This window comes from Podarcis liolepis, assembly GCF_965112155.1.
Source record: "Podarcis liolepis genome assembly, chromosome: 3".
NCBI lineage: Eukaryota > Metazoa > Chordata > Lepidosauria > Squamata > Lacertidae > Podarcis > Podarcis liolepis.
Window position 1 is genome coordinate 7268917 of NC_139557.1, and position 19156 is coordinate 7288072.

The window sequence follows — 19156 nt, forward strand, 5'->3', positions numbered from 1 at the left end:
GTCCAGTCCACCACATGATCTGAGAGATGGTGGGCCAGCCCATGACTGGAAAAGGTTGCTGATCCCTGTGCTAGACTGTTGGTTGAGTGAGCTTCACGGCTCAGTGAGAATTTGGAGGCAAATTTCCTCTCTAGCACCCCATACACTGTCTAAGAGGGACACAGGTGGGGCTGTGGTCTAAACCACTGAGCCTCTTGGGCTTGCTGATCTGAAGGTTGGCGGTTCGAATCCCCATGACAGGGTGAGGTCCCGTTGCTCTGTCCCAGCTCCTGCTAACCTAGCAGTTCGAAAGCAAGTAGATAAAGAGGTATCACTGTGGCAGGAAGGTTACCTTTACCTTTTTTACACTGTCTCAGGTCTGTGAGCAAAGGGCAGCAGGGGTGGTTCCCACTCTTACGTATATTTGCAAGAAGCAGTGAGAAAGGAGTTCCTCACACAGCAACCAAGCACCTAGTTGCTAACTACACAGTTGTTTCTAGCGTAGGTTGCTGATGTCTGCAAAGGTGCCTATTCAGGCCGGAACTGCATGCTAGCATAATACTGAGTGCTAGCATGGCTGAATGTCAACAACCAGGGGTCAGCAAACTTTTTCAGCAGGGGGCCGGTCCACTGTCCCTCAGACCTTGTGGGGGGCCAGACTATATTTTGAATTAAAAAATGAACGAATTCCTATGCTCCACAAATAACCCAGAGATGCATTTTAAATAAAAGCACACATTCTACTCATGTAAAAACACACTGATTCCCAGACCGTCTGCGGGCCAGATTTAGAAGGTGATTGGGCTGGATCTGGCCCCCGGGCCTTAGTTTGCCTACCCATGGCTTAGACAGTAAGGACTTCCCACAGTGTGCCTTGAAGTGCTGGCCAGTGGTTCCAGCTGGCAACCTGGTTCGCTATATGCTGCTGAAGCTACTCATTATGACTCTTTTCTTTTCTTTTTTACATAGAAGTGCTTCTCATCCAGGGATACAGACACACACACAAGGACACACACCTGTAAGACACACTGGTTCCCCCCTCAAATCTTTGTCTATTGGTTTCATTGAGAACCTCTTTGTGAACACCGCTTGCAAGGAAGAGAGCAACCAGAAAAGCAAACTAACTAGACAGGTAGCCCGTGATGAACATGGCAGCCTATCCCAAGAACAATAATTGAGTCAGACATATGGGTTTTAAGTGCTTCCTAAAGAGGACAGTTATGAAGCCGACCACACACTCAGAGACCCTTCTGCAAGAAAGCAGCCCGCTGAAAAGTGGAGCCTCGGTCGTGCAGCTGCCGATTTTGCTCTGTCAGTAGCCACAGCTGCTTGCCTTTTTCTTCTAAAGTTAGTCGGGCATGAATGAAACTAGAGAGAAGCACATTAGCAGGACATTTCTCTCAACAAGAAGATGCTGGTCCAAGTTCTCAGCTCATTTGTCATTTTTTTAACCAAACCTCAATTGGATTAAAGTCAAAAGCATAAAAGTGTTTTATTATTGGGGATAGAGAATCAGTTTGTAATAGGTATAGAGCGTCTAGTTGAAAGAGACATTTCTCCATTGCCCCCTGTACCCAACTATTATTTTGTGCTTGTTTATTTGATTTGGTCATTTGTCTTCTCACCAAGAAGCTATTCTTTGTAAAGAGTCAACTGATTGGAAAGTTTGGGACCAAATTCATGGGATGGGATTCTTTGCTTTAGGGTGTTTCAAGCAACCCTCCTCACAGATTAAAAAGCACATATGAATAGGTTGGAGTCTCAGGCTGCCTAGCCCCACCTCCCTGCCAAAGACATACATGTCTAGGGCTCCCTCAGGCAAGGATGAATCTGTGGGCCATTTAGGATTCTTCCTCATGTAAGATCCTGACATGGTTGCTGAACGAGGGGTGTGTGTGGCTGGTTCAACTGGCACATGTCATGCAAGTTGGCATTGCCTCATGAACCCTCACATCTTGAAACCAAGTGTGTGATAAGGTGTGTATAACCCTTTTGTGTTGATCAAATGCCAGCCGTGGTTTGTCTTTCTTGAGACAAGACTACAGTGGTACCTCGGGTTACATATGCTTCAGGTTACAGACTCTGCTAACCCAGAAATAGTACCTCAGGTTAAGAACTTTGCTTCAGGATGAGAACAGAAATTGTGTGGCGGCGGCGCAGCGGCAGCAGGAGGACCCATTAGCTAAAGTGGTGCTTCAGGTTAAGAACAGTTTCAGGTTAAGAGCAGACCTCCAGAACGAACTAAGTACGTAACCAGAGGTACCACTGTACTTAGGTGTCTTCAAGGTTGGCGTTGGTCAACATTATAGCTGCAAAGGAGGTGCAAAATCACCCATCACATGAGGTTAAGTCTGTAGTCTTATTTATGAAGCATTCGCCTGCTGGCTCCTTCTGAACTGCAACGTACTGCCGTTATTTACAGACAGTGCTCTGCTTTTCCTTGCACATGGTGATGCCACGTTACACGTTTGACCGCTTGGCTTTTAATAATGCAGAAACCCTCAAACTCCTTCTGTAACAGATAGCTTTTTCAGTAATTCCTGGTCACCATAACCCCCATAACTCACGGGGTTTGTTTTTCCTCTCTCAAATTTGTGATTGGGAACGTCTGATGGTTGGCAGTAGCCTGTAGCGAGGCTGCCAAGAGAGTTTGTCGATCCAGCACAGTGACGCTTACAGCTTCCTTCACGGAGATCTTCCAATAACCTTGCCTTGTATGGCATCAAGACAATTGAATTCCCCTTGATGTTATACATTCATATAATCTAATTATTGTGTCTCAAGTATCCCCCAACCAAAAAGAAAGAAAGATTAAAACTACTGCTACAATGAAACTGAGCCTTAAACAGCCTCCCTACCATGCAAATGAAATATTTTAAGATTTGTGATGGCTCTCCCTTTGAACTAAGAGGTCCACTGATACTTCTTGCCAAACTCCAACAGGCTCAGTAAATAGGATCAGGCAGGAAGTGATGGGAATGTCCTCTGCTCAAGACCCTGGGGGTGTTGCCCAGTGCTGGGCTTGATGGACAAGTAGTCTGATGTGGGACAAGGCAGCTTCCTGTATTTGACAGGAGGGAAGCAGGTCACACAGAGCAATCAGTTTGTGTATAGAGGAACCATTTTCTGTAAGTTATACCTGATGTGTTCTCATTTAGATATTTTAGGAAGTAAGAAGGGTAATGAGAACAATCAAAATACCTGTCCATGATAAAGCAGGGGTGGTGGTCCTCCAGATGTTCTTAGACTACAACTCCCATCATCCCATTGGCCATGCCACCTTGGGCAGATGGTAGTGGTGGGCCTCAGGCTTCTTCTCTTTGTTTTAAAGCAACACATGTTCCAGTTTTTCTCAACCTTGGGTCCCCAGATGTTGGTGGACTACAACTCCCCACATTCCTAGCCAGTATGACCAGTGGTCAGGGATTACTGGAGTTGTAGTTCAAGAACATCTGCCAACCCAAGTTTGAGAAAGGCTGGGTGTTGTAAGAGAAAGCTAGCCTATAGTCATACAAAGCAATTTGGTATGCCACTAAACTGTGACGTCAGTTGCTGATGTTTTTTCATTATTCATTGCAACTGGCAGTTTTCCGATAGAATCTTTGCTTTCAAGAAAGAGGATTCGTACTGACTTTTCACTGGAGATGCCATCCATAATAAAGGAGAGCAGCTGTGACAATAGGACAGCAGAAGGTGACAATTTTGTTGTTGTTGTTTTGTTGCAAAGGGGTGGTGTGTGCCTGTGTGTTCATGCCCATACAAAACAGAAAAGAAACAGACTTAATTTTGTTTACAAGTTTCATTCACAGCACAGCAGGCAGTGTTCACACTGTAATAGTCACTGTAACAGATAATTTGATTTTCAACCTGGTTATCATGCATTCAGACATAGCAATACAGGAAAATGTGCATTTTAGCAGTGCATTTTAAACAAGGTTGCACACTTTAAGTCAGAATATATTAGGGGTGAGTGTTAAAGTTAGCAATTGGAGAGGGCCTCGAAAAGTCTCATTCACCATACAGTGTGTTACAAGATTGCTACATGGAGGCACGACTGATTTTTACACCTCCAGCTGATAGTGCAACTGGCAAATGCTGGATTTTCTGGAATTTACACATTTCAAATCTGGAGTACTATGGAAATTCTGTAAATGAACTTTGTCACACTGGAGCTGACTGAAGTATATTTTTAGTCTGAGAACTCATTGAAAATACTGCTTTGAGGGGGGAATGGCTTTGGTCTGGACAAGCAGATGTACTCTCTACAGAATCAAGCATGTACTAGATGTACTTTGTACGTTCTCAAGCAAAAAAAGCTGTCAGGGAAGGCACCTGCACAGTTAGATAACAAAAAATGAAAGGATGGTTACAATCATGAAATTGTAGAGTTGGAAGGGACCTTGAGGGTCATCCAGTCTGACCCGATGCAACACAGGAATCTCAACTAACGCATCCATGACAGATGACCATCCAACTTCTGCTTTAAAATCTCAAATGAATGAGAGTCTACCACATTCCAAGTGAGTCCAATTCATTGTTGAACAGCACTTACCATCAGAAAGTTCTTTCTGATATTTCGTCAAGATCTCACTTCTTATAACTTGAAGCCATTGGTTCAGGTTCTATCCTCTTACTTCCCATCATGCACCAGCCACCAATTAGTGAAGACACTAATTTGATGCCATCAAATGCCAACAGTGTCCTTCAGCTCTCTATATTGGACAAACAGGCCAAACCTTACGCCAAAGAATAAACGGACATAAATCTGACATCAAGAATCACAAAACAGAGAAACCAGTAGGAGAACACTTCAATCTCCAAGGACATGCTATACAAGATCTCAAAGTAGCTGTTTTACTACAAAGGAATTTCAGAAATAGACTGGAAAGAGAAGCTGCTGAATTGCAACTCATTACCAAACTTAAAACCATGGAGAGACCTGGTCTGAACAAAGACATTGGATTCTTATCTCATTATACATGACTAAGCCATTTTTCACCTTCTCACCCCTTGACTTTTCCTGTAAGACCTATTGCAGTCGTTAAGAGTCGTCAACAGGCTCATCTCAGCCATCTGCCAATCTCCCATTCCCACCACCCTTCTGAGTAATACCCCTCCCCACCTTCTCACTATATAGAAGGATCTGGCAACTTCTGTTTCAGTGTATCTGAAGAAGTGTGCATGCATACAAAAGCTCATACCAAGAACTAACAGTTGGTCTTTAAGGTGCTACTGGAAGGATTTTTTTTATTTTGACTATGGCAGACCAACACAGCTACCTATCTGTAACTGAAGACAGAACTATGAGTGATAAGTTATTTATTTGGACACCAGGTTATTGGATCTCTGCAGTCCTAAAGAGCTGTTGTTTCTCCCTCTCCTTTAGCGCATTTTTCGTTTTTGTTTCATTTTCTACTCTTTGGGATTTCTGTAGCTTGAAAACATGCTAGCTACTTGCTTTGTCCTTTGTTTCTTCCTAACAACCAAGATGCATGTTTCCTCTGGTGGTTCATCTGAGATCAACAACCCCCTGCAAGTTATTTCCTGGAAATGCTATTACACAAAAAGTATTACACAAAAAGTCCAAGCAGTCATTTTGGGGGCAAAATCATGGGAAGTCTGTTTCTAGGACCGTTGTGAAATTGTCAAGCTCCATTGTTACTTTTCCTGTTGGATGTCATTATTGTAATTTTGCGATATTTATAGTAGTGACATGTTGGTTTTCCTAAAGGTAAAGGTATAGGGACCCCTGACCATTAGGTCCAGTCGTGACCGACTCTGGGGTTGCGGCGCTCATCTCGCTTTATTGGCCGAGGGAGCCGGCGTACAGCTTCTGGGTCATGTGGCCAGCATGATTAAGCCGCTTCTGGCAGAACCAGAGCAGCGCACGGAAATGCCATTTACCTTCCCGCCATTTACCTATTTATCTACTTGCACTTTGACGTGCTTTCGAACTGCTAGGTTGGCAGGAGCAGGGACTGAGCAACGGGAGCTGACCCCAACACGGGGATTCGAACCGCGACCTTTCAATTGGCAAGCCCAAGCAGCACAGTGGTTTAACCCACAGCACCATCTGCATCCCTGTTGTTTTTCCTATGTTGAAAACAAAGAAAACCATACGGTGCAAAAACGATTCCGTAAAACTAGAGCAAATATAACAACGTTGGTTTTCCTATTTTTTGATATTTCCTCTAGTTTTATGGAATTGTTTTTGCACCGTATGGTTTTCTTTGCTTCAAGCATGATTTGGGGGGTTTTTATGGGAGGGGGGTAGAAAAGTGGCCTGCAAATAAAATAATGAATGAATTATAAATCTGAGAGGGAAACTGCATTCTTCCTTTTGAGCAGAAGAATGTGCTTTGAATGTGCTTTAAAAGTATAGTGTTTTTCTGGAAACCAATCTAGGAAAGAGTATTAGGGAGTTAGGTTTCTATTAAAAGCACCTGTGTTGAATCACAGTATGATTGCACCTTAGGTGGGGGTTTGCTTCCAAGGATTTCACATTTGCACAAAGATTGTGCATAACCCTTGGAGATCAGTTAGCATTTGAGGGGGAGAGGGAGTCCCCAGTACTCACACAGCCCACATACCGAGCAAGCCTTGCCCAGCTAGAAAGTTGTTGTTGTTGTTGTTTAGGCGTTTAGTCGTGTCCGACTCTTCGTGACCCCATGGACCAGAGCACGCCAGGCACTCCTGTCTTCCACTGCCTCCCACAGTTTGGTCAAACTCATGCTGGTAGCTTTGAGAACACTATCCAACCATCTCATCCTCTGTCGTCCCCTTCTCCTTGTGCCCTCAATCTTTCCCAACATCAGGGTCTTTTCCTGGGAGTCTTCTCTTCTCATGCAGTGGCCAAAGTCCTGGAGCCTCCGTTTCACGATCTGTCCTTCCAGTGAGCACTCAGGGCTGATCTCCTTCAGAATGAAGGGGTTTGATCTTCTTGCAGTCCATGGGACTCTCAAGAGTCTCCTCCAGCACCATAATTCAAAAGCATCAATTCTTCAATGATCAGCCTTCTTTATGGTCCAGCTCTCACTTCCGTACATCACTACTGGGAAAACCATAGCTTTAACTATACGGACCTTTGTTGGCAAGGTAATGTCTCCAGCAATCTTAATTCCAGCTTGGGATTCATCCAGCCCAGCTAGAAAGTAGGAGAGCTCAAAAGTTCTCTTTGTGCCGGATGATCCAAGTGGACCTCGCACAAAAAGGGCCTTTAAGCTCCCTGTATTGCTTGATGTAGAAGGCCCACTTCTTCATCATCTCATCAAGGCAGAGGGGTTGTTTTTTTAGGGGTTTTCTGAGCAGTGTTGGGAAGCGGGGCAGATATGGAGGACTCTGTACAAAATTTGAAAATAAGAGCTGGAACAATGAAGTATTCCTAATGCATTGGATTCCACTTTAGAAACAAAACTAGGCCATCTAGAAAGAACTACAATCAGGGGAATAATCTGGATGAGGAGGAATTCAGAATCATCCTTACTGCCAAGCAGCTCTTCACACAGGAGAAGCAGCGTGTGGGGTGACAAGTCCAGCTTCCTGCTGCCCCCTTAAACAGCACATCAGCAGTCTTTGGAATATTTAACTGAGGCTGTGCTTACATAGCTTCAGCTGCTGGACCTGGCAGGCAAATAGCATCCACAGTGCCCATCTGAACAGGGTATTCCCCACCCAGCTAAAGATATTTCATGGAAGCCTGCTTCTGTATGCATATGTGACCCCAAGTTGGATTGGCACACAGGTGTTTTGATTGGTGCTAACTGATATTCATAATATTGTCACTCCTGTCATCACATTCTCTGTGTTTCTGACTTTTAGAATAATTGTTAGGAGCCTAAAGCAGGACAGATGAGCAGTGGAGGTGAGGGAGATGCAGAGAGTATGAGGGGAGAAAATGTCAGACGATACAGCCCAATCTGCAGCTTAGTGCTGTTCATGGAAGTCTGCCAGTTCATGCCATCATAAAAGACTCTCCTATTATTGTTGTTGTTGGAGTACAATGTTGATGTACTCTGTAATGGACTCCAGTGCCACCCCATGCTATGAGAAGCAGCTGATGAAAGTTATGTTTATGCTCTACAGATGGATCAGTGGTGTCAGACGCAGAGCTCTCAATATCTGGCAAACAGGTGTTGGGTTTTTTGCGTTTTCCAACAAGCCAGCAGCTGCCAGATTATTCTTTCTTTCTTTCTTTCTTTTTGCTTTTGGTAGGTTGTAGTGCATGGGGAAAAGATATCAGTTCAGTTGTTGACAAGGAACAGAGAGTTATTATGAGTTCCATTTGAGAGTGGTGGGGATTTGGGGTGGGAAACAGAGGGAAGCAGAGCAAAGCAGATTGCTGGTGTTAAATGCGCCTCAGCAAATGATCAGGACCAGATTGCCCATTCATTGTTGGAAACTGAATGTTGAGAAAAGCTGTCAGAGAAACAAGCTTCCAGGAACAGAAACCAAAACTAAATCTATACATGTTTTAAAATATTAGTTATTTAAATGAAATCTATTTACATTTCTAATGTGTCGTGGTGTGCTTCCAAATGACCTTTGAGCAGGAAGGTTAGATGACACTGCAACAAAGAAGGGGGTTCCAGTATATTTTCCCATCACTTCCCTTATTGCAAAAAGTGTGGGAGAAAAATAATGAGATCTGTGACCCATGTGTAGGTTAATTAACAAAAGAACTGGTTAGATACCTGGATTCAAAACATAGGATTTTGCACACTCTCCAGAGGGAGAAAGAACCCAGAAAAGTTTTAAACATTCACAGGGTTAAGCAGCAGTATAGTGTGGGAATATGGGTTGTTAGACCCCTTTGCATATCCCCTTTAATCTGCCTACAGCATTTGTCCCTCTCTCTACCCCTCTGGCAACAAATAGACCACACACTCAAGTAAATTTAAAAGCTTTACTTACAAAATCCAAAGGTGTTATTCCATGCAGCAGTAAGGAGAACACAATTAGATTACTTTTGGTTACCAAATATAAAAAGATGGTTTCAAGCAGGGGCCAGCAAACTTTTTCAGCAAGGGGCCGGTCCACTGTCCCTCAAACCTTGTGGGGGGGCAGACTAGATTTTGGGGGGGAAATGAATGAACGAATTCCTATGCCCCACAAATAACCCAGAGATGCATTTTAAATAAAAGCACACATTCTACTCATGTAAAAACACACTAATTGCCAGACGATCCGCAGGCCAGATTTAGAAGGCAATTGGGCCAGATCTGGCCTCCGGGCCTTAGTTTGCCTACCCATGGTTTCAAGCATGCTTTCAGAACTTGGAACAAGCTGAGACATGTCCTTTCTAGTCAATTACATGGCGCAAAAAGAGAGTGTGTAAAGGGGAATGAAGCAGCTTCAATTCCTCCCTCACCAGAGGTGAGGGGGCATGACCTAACTGAGACTAGGTGATAAAATGCTGTAGTTTTAACCCCTTCATGCACTAGGACTTCCCACCCAAAATCCCACTAGCTAATTCCCACCCAAAAAATCAATCTTATGGGGAAGCTGGTTTGTTGCACAAGACCTTCCAGTCAACCTGAATTTCCCAGTTTGTGACTGAATCCCACCCCAAAATAATGAAAACCATTTGCACTATATATTTCAAACAGTACCATCCCACTTTAAGCAGTCATAGTTCCCTCAATGAATCCTGAGGTTCTATATTCCTTTAGGGAGCTACACTTCCCTGAGTTCCCTGGGCAGAGAGACTGACTGTAAAACCACTCTGACAATTGTAACGCCTAATAACTCCGCAACACCCTTAACAAACTACAGTTCCCAGGATTCTTCGGGGAAAGCTATGATTGTTTGCCTGGGAGTGCCTGAAGTGCCCACAGTCTATATCCTGAGGGAGGATTACAAAATAATACAAAATAACCTAGAGAAAGATGTGCCTCATACTGCTGACATTTTTTACCTTTGAGCTTTAGACACTTCCATATCTTAGGGAAATTGAGCCTGCTGTTTCTCTCTTTAAAATGCAACAGCATAACTAGTTGTAGAACATCATATGAACCCTGCTGTGTCATCCAGGAACTCTTGAAGGCAATGCTTAATAACTCAAAAAATAGGGCATTGGCCAAAGCTTCCCTATATTTCACATCTACTCCCTAGTAAGCCTGATTTCACAGCCGCAGCTTATATGGTCAATGGAGGTTGCTAGTTATTAAGAGAAATGCGCTTTGCTTGTGCTCAGAAGCACTCTCCTTTTTGTTCTAGGGCAGAGCCTGGACATAGGACAGAGATCCTAGAGCTCTCCTCTGGTTAGCAGGGCTTCAAATCAAGCCCTGCTTGATGGGTTTAATGTCACAGAGCCAAATAAAGGGTTGCCACGAGATATGAGTATGACACCAACACTTCCATCCCAGAAGGGGTCAGTCACCTCTGCACGTTAAAAAAAATGGTGGAAATCGCAGGCAGCTCTCTGCATAAAAGTATATTTTAAAAGGTAACAAACCCCTAACAGTTAATTCCAGTTGAGAACGACTCTGGGGTTGTGGCGCTCATCTCGCTCTATAGGCCGAGGGAGATGGCGTTTGTCCGCAGACAGTTTTTCCGGGTCATGTGGCCAGCATGACTAAGCCACTTCTGGCGAAACCAGAGCAGCGCACGAAAACGCCATTTACCTTCCCGCCAAAGTGGTACCTATTTATCTACTTGCACTTTGATGTGCTTTCAAACTGCTAGGTTGGCAGGAGCAGGGACCGAGCAACGGGAGCTCATCCCGTCGCGGGGATTTGAGCCGCCGACCTTCCAATCAGTGAGCCCTAGGCTCTGTGGTTTAGCCCACAGTGCCTATATATAAAAATTAACTTAGTTTGCACAGAATTTCTTTCCTTGGTTAACGGTAACTACAGTTTGTGGAAACCCTGCTTCAGTCCTGACAAACAGAACAAATGGTATGGGAATGTCAGCATTTCTTTCTCCTTTGCCATTGCATCTCAAATTTATCTCTCTACTCATGAGGGCTAGGTGCTTACTTTTCTTTCAATTATAGTTGACATTTTTGAGATTTTAACAGGAGAAAACTACCTTGAGAGATAAAGACAGGTTCTTCCCTGAGGGAGTAACTAATTATGTCTGTGGCCTCTTTTTGTTCTCCCCCTTTTAAGTAAAATAGGTAAGGTGTGTTCTTTTCGAGCACAGGTTTTGAGAGGTGCATTTCAGGTCAAATTTGACCAGTGTTTTTATATTTGGTTTTAAGGCTTTTTGCTATTTCAACGTTTATTATACAAGTTGCTTTGAGACGCTGTGGTGTAAAAAGCATCAACAATAATAAAAACAACAGTATATTAGTGTTTTTATTATCATTGCTATGTTGCTTCCACGATAGGAATTATTTTTGCAGAGAGATGCAGGAGGTCAGAAGTCGACCTTTGGTTTGGGGCCCACTTCTTACATTAATCTTCTCTAAATTCCTGCCCATATAGAGACAGGCCGGTATGAAGCCTATATTGCATGACAGAAGATGACTGGTATTTTCTGCGGAACCTGAAATTGGTATGCAGAAGGAAAACATGCAGTTCTGGTTTGGAACAAAAGCAGGCTGTACGGAATGAACAAGAAGAATCCCACCCCACAGGTTTGCTTCCACTGGAAACCTCCCTGGTCAATAATCAGAGATGAATGGAGGTACCCGATGAATAACCTCACTCTGCAACTTTTATGTGAAGGGTTGATAAATGAATGCAGGGAGAGGTACAAGAAAGTGATTAAAACCAGCCTGCAGAAAAGGAAATAATAACCTCCCTGATCTCTCAACATTTCCCCCCTCTGCCTCAGTTGGTTGGAGCCTTAACCCTTTTTTGCTTTGTACATTAGCGAGTGTGCGCATGCATGTTGTGCAAGAGTAATAAAGAAATAACCCTATACATCAGCTTGGTACTATGTCTTACACAACACACCACCAGATATAATTTCCCAGGATGTCATGCTAAATTTTTATTGCTTTCAGTTTTCATTGTCAAGGTGCCATGTGGGGGAGAGGGGTGATATTTATTTATTTATTTGACTGTTTGTTTATTAAATTTGTATACCACCCTTCAACTGAAGAAAGGGAGGAGCAGGATTCACAACATAAAAATATAAAAGTGTTACTTTTATTTACTTATCAAGTGAGTCTAGCTGGTTTTGTACCATAGCTACTGGGTTGGATTACGATGTAAGGCTTTGGTAGACAACACATTATAAATATATTGTGGCAGCAGTTAGAAGCTTTTGAAACTGAATGACAATGGTGGGAGTAAAATAGGAACCCTTCCACACACTTTGTGAATCAATAGTGGTACAGAGAAGCTGTTTCTACACATATAAAGTGCAGTGGTACCTCGGGTTAAGAATTTAATTCGTTCTGAAGGTCTGTTCTTAACCTGAAACTGTTCTTAACCTGAGGTACCACTTTAGCTAATGGGGCCTCCCGCTGCCATCTCTGTGCAATTTCTGTTCTCATCCTTAAGCAAAGTTCTTAACCCGAGGTACTATTTCTGGGTTAGTGGAGTCTGTAACCTGAAGTGTCTGTAACCCGAGGCACCACTGTAGACCCTCCACACACCCGCAAACCAAATACATGCTATAAGGTTTCCCCAGGACACTGCAAGGCTATCATTTTCCCCTCGGAAAAATGAGGGAATGTATACATTGCATCTCTGTGCTCTGCAGTGGCATAGCGTGGGGAGTGCAGGGAGGGCCGGCCGCACCGGGCGCAACATCTGGGGGGGGCGCACTCACACTCACAGCTCTCTGCCCCTAGGGCAGAGGGGGCGCAAATTACTTGCCTTGGCCCGGGTGCTGACAACCCACGCTATGCCACTGGTACTCTGTTCCTCTCTGTGGATTGTGCAAAAATCTCTGTATTTTTGTCTCTCATTTGGTACATTCACAATTATCTTGATTCCTGGTAGTTGGAGTATATTCATCTGAGTTGAGAGGGATCAATGGTTGTGCTGCACTGCCAGTATTCCTGAAGCATGATCTAAGAACCAGCCTTCACTTCCATTCTGATCACACAATAATCCCATAATGAATGAGGGAGAAATAATAATAATAATAATAATAATAATAATAATAATAATAATAATAATAATAAATTTTATTTATATCCCGCCCTCCCCAGCCGAAGCCGGGCTCAGGGCGGCTAACAACAATCAAATAATCAAACAGTCAAATAATCACACAATCTAAAAATATTTCATTATAAGAATTAATTAAAATCAAATTGATGGCAACCAATTAAGCAAAATTCTGTCCAGGTTGCCAGAGGAGGGAGTCAGGCTGCGCCCTGACCAAAGGCCTGGCAGAACAACTCTGTCTTGCAGGCCCTGCGGAAAGATGTCAGGTCCCGCAGGGCCCTAGTCTCTTGTGACAGAGCATTCCACCAGATTGGAGCCGCAGCCGAGAAGGCCCTGGCTCTAGTTGAGGCCAGCCTAACCTCTCTGATGCCTGGGACCTTGAGGATGTTATTATTTGCAGACCGTAGGTTTCTCTGTGGGGCATACCAGGAGAGGCGGTCCCGTAGGTACGAGGGTCCTAGGCTGCATAGGGCTTTAAAAGTTAAAACCAGCACCTTAAACCTGATCCTGTACTCCACCGGGAGCCAGAAGGAAGGGGGGGAAGACTCACATAAGTGGGCTTCAAAACTTGTGTGGTAAAGAGATGGACAAGGATGGACCCTGGCGATTCTGAGCCCCAGTGGTTCTGAAAATATTACTGGTGTCAGAGATTAATTTGAACATGTCCTGGCATAGGATTTGTTAAACATGTGACATAAGTGGCACTGATCCATGAAAGCTAAAATAAGGTGTGTCTTCCTCCATAATGAATAACTCCAGCACCCTCCCATAAATCTAAGACTTGGAGGACAGTATTTGCAGAGCAGAAGAGGCTTGAGTCCCAGAAGCTCCATTTTTAGTACTTAATTGCTGAGCAGTTGTTACGTGCCATGTTTTAAGCGTTCCAGAAAACATTTAAGAAACACCCCCTCCATCCCAAATCAAAAGCACACTTTTATTTTCACTAAGAACCCGTGAGGTCGGTTAGGCTGAGAAACAAGAGCTAGCCCAAGCTCATGCAATAAGCTTTGAGATGAACACTGATTTGAGCCCAGTCTAAAAGCACAATCCAGTCTAACGGCAGAATCCTGTGCCTGCTTGAGAGCAAATCTCACTGTGTTCCTTGCAGCTTCCTTCTAGGTAAGTGTGTATAGGATTGCAGCCTAAGACTTTCTGTATAAAGCTCCATTGAAGATAGTGGGCATGATCTGAGTAAACATAAATAGGAATGCACTGTCAAACCAAACCATAAACATGATATATTGGCTCTCTTAAAATAGTCCAGCCATCGGTTTCAAAGGGAGCTTGTGGTGTTGGACGTTGAATGTTCCAATTGCCAAGGTTTTTGCATGTCACAGTGCCTATGGTCCTCAGACCATTTAATCTTCTAGACAAGCCGTCTGTCTCACGAACCTCAGCTTTGCTACTTCAGTTTGGAAAACGCAGCATGAAATTTCCATACCAGATCGGCAGTCAGTCCTGAGAGAGGAAATGGGTGTTCCAAATGAGAATTAGCTTGGTTAAGAAATAGCCAGAGCTAGCTTTAAATCAAGTGTCTGATTACAGAATAGATTTCAGAATTTTTGCTAACCTTCCAGCTCATGAGAGAGAATAAAATGGAAATGGATTTTGACTCAACTGACTTTCCAAGGTGTCGTTGTATGTTTGTTGAAATGCATGAATTAAAACTTTGCAAGGAATCAAAACTCCTTTTGGGAAGTGTCAGAAGGTTTTCCTGGCATGCAGAAAATTCATGAGCTTCAGAAATGGCAATCTTCATCTGGGGGTTTAATCCCTTTTGTATCACTCACTGAGCTGCTGTTACAAAGAAACGCACTTCCTCCCTGCTAGCAGCCGTTTTCTGTAGGCCTTCACCATACCCACTAAAAGGAAAGCGATCACATAAATCCCTATTTCTGGGCATGCTCAAACTGGTCTCTTATTGTCAGACTAATTTATGGTACAGTGTTTGGTTGGTAATCTTGAAAAGGAACTGGCTGTTGTTTGAAGGTCTGCAATTACAGGTGACCTGGATGCAAGCAAAGTTTGTGTGTGTGTGTGTGTGTGTGTGTGTGTGTGTGTGTGTGTGTGTCTGTGTGTGTGTGTGTGTGTGTGTGTGTGTGTGTGTGTGTAGAGGAGGGAGGGAGGGAGACTAGACAGAAGCTAGGTGTTCCCTGTGTAGTTTATGATCTTCCTTCCTTACCCCCTCCACACACAAAAACCAGCTTGTCCTTCGTAACAGGATGAAAAACAATTTTCATTTGATGGCTCTAAATATCTGTTTATCCCACCAACATGTTTCTGAGCATGCCCAGTTAGAATGATTTAACACTCGGTTGATGACTATCAACAGAAGAACTTCATGTGAAAAGGTAGTCTGTCAAAGCTAATGGGCTCTTGTTTCAAAGGGATGTTGTGCGTACATTACTAGTGTGTGGAGAAGGTGCAGAAAGGCCTCAGCAGACATTAGGGATGGAGTGTTGTTGATGATGAAAAGGCACTTTGCTGGTGAGGGAATGGTGGGAGAGAAAGGGCTTATCTGTCTTTTTGATTAGAAATGCATGCTTCCTTTCATCATCTGAGCTGAAAAATTGGCTCCCGCTCTTGGTTTATGAAACCATTTTTCTTTTTCCTTTCTTCTCAGGTTTGCAAACCCTTTAATAAATTAGTTGCTCTGAGGTGCCAAGGTGTCAAAGCAACCTTAGAGGCTTTTCCCAAATGCATCTTTAATATTTTATAAGTATTTTAAATAGATTCATTTGGCTTGAACAATCTGATTTATTAATGCCAGTGGTCTGCCACAAAAAGCAAAGGGGGGGGGGGAGGCCTTGCTACAAATTGGATTGTGTCACAAATTTTTAAGAGTCAAATCTCAACTTAAGGATGGATGTTCAGAAAGAGGAGGGGACAACCCATTCATATTACAACATAGTTTTTGGTGTGGGATGATGGAAACATTGGAGAAAATTGCCCAAGATGTGGGAGAATCCTGAGTCAAATTAAAACATGGCTCAAACGAGCATGCTTTTTATTGGTGCTTCTAGGGATGTTCTGAGGATGACTGACTTCGAAGTTCAGGAACAAACCAGAAGGGCTGTTAAAGTAAGACAAGTACAAAACCTAAGTGAAAAGCATATTATATTCTTATGAAAAGCTTAAGGCGTTCTTTCTTCACCAGTTCACCTTCCAGTCACATTTGCACATCAAGCCCCAATCCCAAAGAATGAATATGACATACTGTTGTGTGCCACCACTATAGCAAAGAAGAGAACAGCCCAAAATTGACAAATTGACTTGAAATGTATATTTTATTTGATAAACCATGACAACCAGAGATTCATGTTTTGCTTTGATCTTTGGTGCATTACATAGGCGACTTTTGCAGCCTGTACCTCACTGAATTCTCTTGGCACCTTTGATTAAAACAGAAAACAGCCAGCTTAGTCACCGTGCAATCCTTGACACTGTCCTTTTAGTGTGGATAAGAGATAGTGCCCAGTGAAGAGAGCATGACTCAAGTAAGGACCTCAGTCAGTGGTAGACTGGACCAGCAGTTCCCCTAATACAGGGCCAGGGAACATGTAACCACCCCCAAAGGCTGTTGGACTATAACTCCCTTCATCCCTTCCCATTAGGCATGCTGGCAGAGGCTGAAGGGACCTGATTCTCCACCCCATTCTAATACCAGTTCTGCAGTTCTTGATGTTTCATAATGAAGGTAAAAGAGAGAGGAGTCACATGCTTCATAGGATCCCCTAAGTGAGAGTGGGAACAGCTCCTCTCTCAGGAAGAAGCAGAGCTACAAGTGGAGATGTCTTAAAATATTCACTCTGATTCTGCTGATCCCACTAGGGTGGGTGGCACTGTGGTCTAAACCACTGAGCCTCTTGGACTTGCCGATCAGAAGGTCGGCGGTGTGAATCCCCACGACAGGGTGAGCTCCCGTTGCTCTGTCCCAGCTCCTGCCAACCTAGCAGTTCGAAAGCATGCCAGTCCAAGTAGATAAATAGGTACCACTGCGGCGGGAAGGTAAACGGCATTTCCGTGCACTCTGGTTTCCATCACGGTGTCCTGTTGCACCAGAAGTGGTTTAGTCCTGCTGGCCACATGACCCGGAAAGCTGTCTGTGGACAAATACCAGCTCCCTCGGCCTGAAAGCGAGATGAGCACCGCACCCCATAGTCAAAGTTTGACTGGACTTTACCTTGCTGTGCTAAATGGAACCTGTTAGTAGCCTCCACATGGACCACTCCCACACCCAATGCAATGAATGCTAAGATGGCAACAACCTGGGTAAGGTAAAAAGGTAAAGGACCCCAGATGGTTAAGTTCATTCAAAGGCAACTATGGGATGCGGCGCTCATCTTACTTCAGGCCTAGGGAACTAGTGTTTGTCCACAGACAGCTTTCCGGGTTATGTGGCCAGCATGACTAAACCACTTCCGGCGCACAGAGGACCATGACGAGTGCCAGAGCGCACGGAAACATCGTTTACCTTCAGGAAGGAAAGGAAAGAGAAGCTAACATCTACTCCTGCTACGTTAGAGCACACTCACAATCTCTGCAAAATAATTGGAAATGGCATCAATATATTCTTTTTAAAATGATATAGTTGCAAAATGGATTGTATGGACAGTTTTGTCTTTATGGTAATTCAAAGCTGAGAACATTAGTTTGTTTGCGGCTGCTGTATTCTTGTTACCCCAAGCCTGCAGTTGCATACTGCCTGAGCTTCCTCAGCTGATGAGATGTGGCAATAAAATTTCAATGGTCAACAATGATATCTTAACTGCCCCAGTATGTTATCTAAACTACTCTGGGATATCATCTTAACTACAGCTTGGACCATTACAAAAGCTATAAGCAAACTTCCAGTAGTCAATTAGCTGTGCGGTTCCTTCAACAAAGATAGTTTAATGCAAGGCAATTGCAGTCCTTTCATAACCTTGATGGAGCCTGCAATCATAGCCAAGCCTCGCTAAATTCTCAGCCTGAAAATCAACAGGAATGGAAAATAACATTCAGGTTTAAGTTTATAACAATGTAGTTAAGCACCCTTGTTGAGATCTAAAAATTTTAAGTAAAAGCATGAAAATAAAGGGTGATGCAAGAATACATTTAATAGTGTTCTCAGAGCAAACAAAATTCACAAAAGCTACATTTTTTTTTTGCATATTTTAATATGCTTGTCCACACAGGCCTACAAAATCTACTCCAGTTTCCACTGCCTGCATCAGTTGTTACATGTCTTGTGTGTTTCATTGCGCTGCAAACAAACAATTAACGACTGCTGAACCCATTGCTAGAGTTCTAAACAAAAGCTGAAAAAAATAGTTTGATCTCTTGAATATATTTGGCCATACATTATATGTGCGTGATGTTCTTTAGCTGCAAATAACAATTGATAACAATAGTTTAGGGTCTGATTTTCGTGTTTCACAAGTGAACTAATTTGGGCTTGTGTCATTAGTGTAAGTCACTCTTCTAATGAACCAGATTTCTGTTGGAAATCATAGCTATGGGTTTGACAGCTTGAAATTCTGGCTTACATTTTTGAAAGCCCCCAAATTCCGTTGTAAAAAGTCAGCCAAGCTAAGATGCTTTGTTAGTTTTCTGCGTCTGTCAGACTCAACCCAGAGTCTGTCACACCTTTATCCCTGACTAGGGCTTTCCAGGAAATGTTTTCTTTATTATTCCTGTCTGTCACTTTGGCAACCCAAAAACCTGACATCCTGTATTTCCTATATCTAAATGCTAACCCCACATATTTATATAATTAAAAAAACCCTTAAATTGAAAATTCAGTTTTCTGGAGCCAGGCTTTCTGGTTCCTTCTTCTTATCTCTCCCCCCCCCCCCATTTTCCCCAGGGCAAAAGTGAAGTCTGTCCATTGGGGGGGCACCCAAGGCTTTTAGCTCACTTATGATTAGGTAATAGTGTATCATTAATCTTGTTTTTTAAGTTGTATTTCAGTCAATTTGTTTTTATTATTGGTTGTTAGCCGCCCTGAGCCGCCCTCTCTTGGCTAGGGAGAGCAGGGTATAAAGAAAAAATATCATCATCATCATCATCAACCCCAAAATGTTTTTCTAACTCACGATTTATTTCAAGCAGATATTGCAGATTTCTTTTGT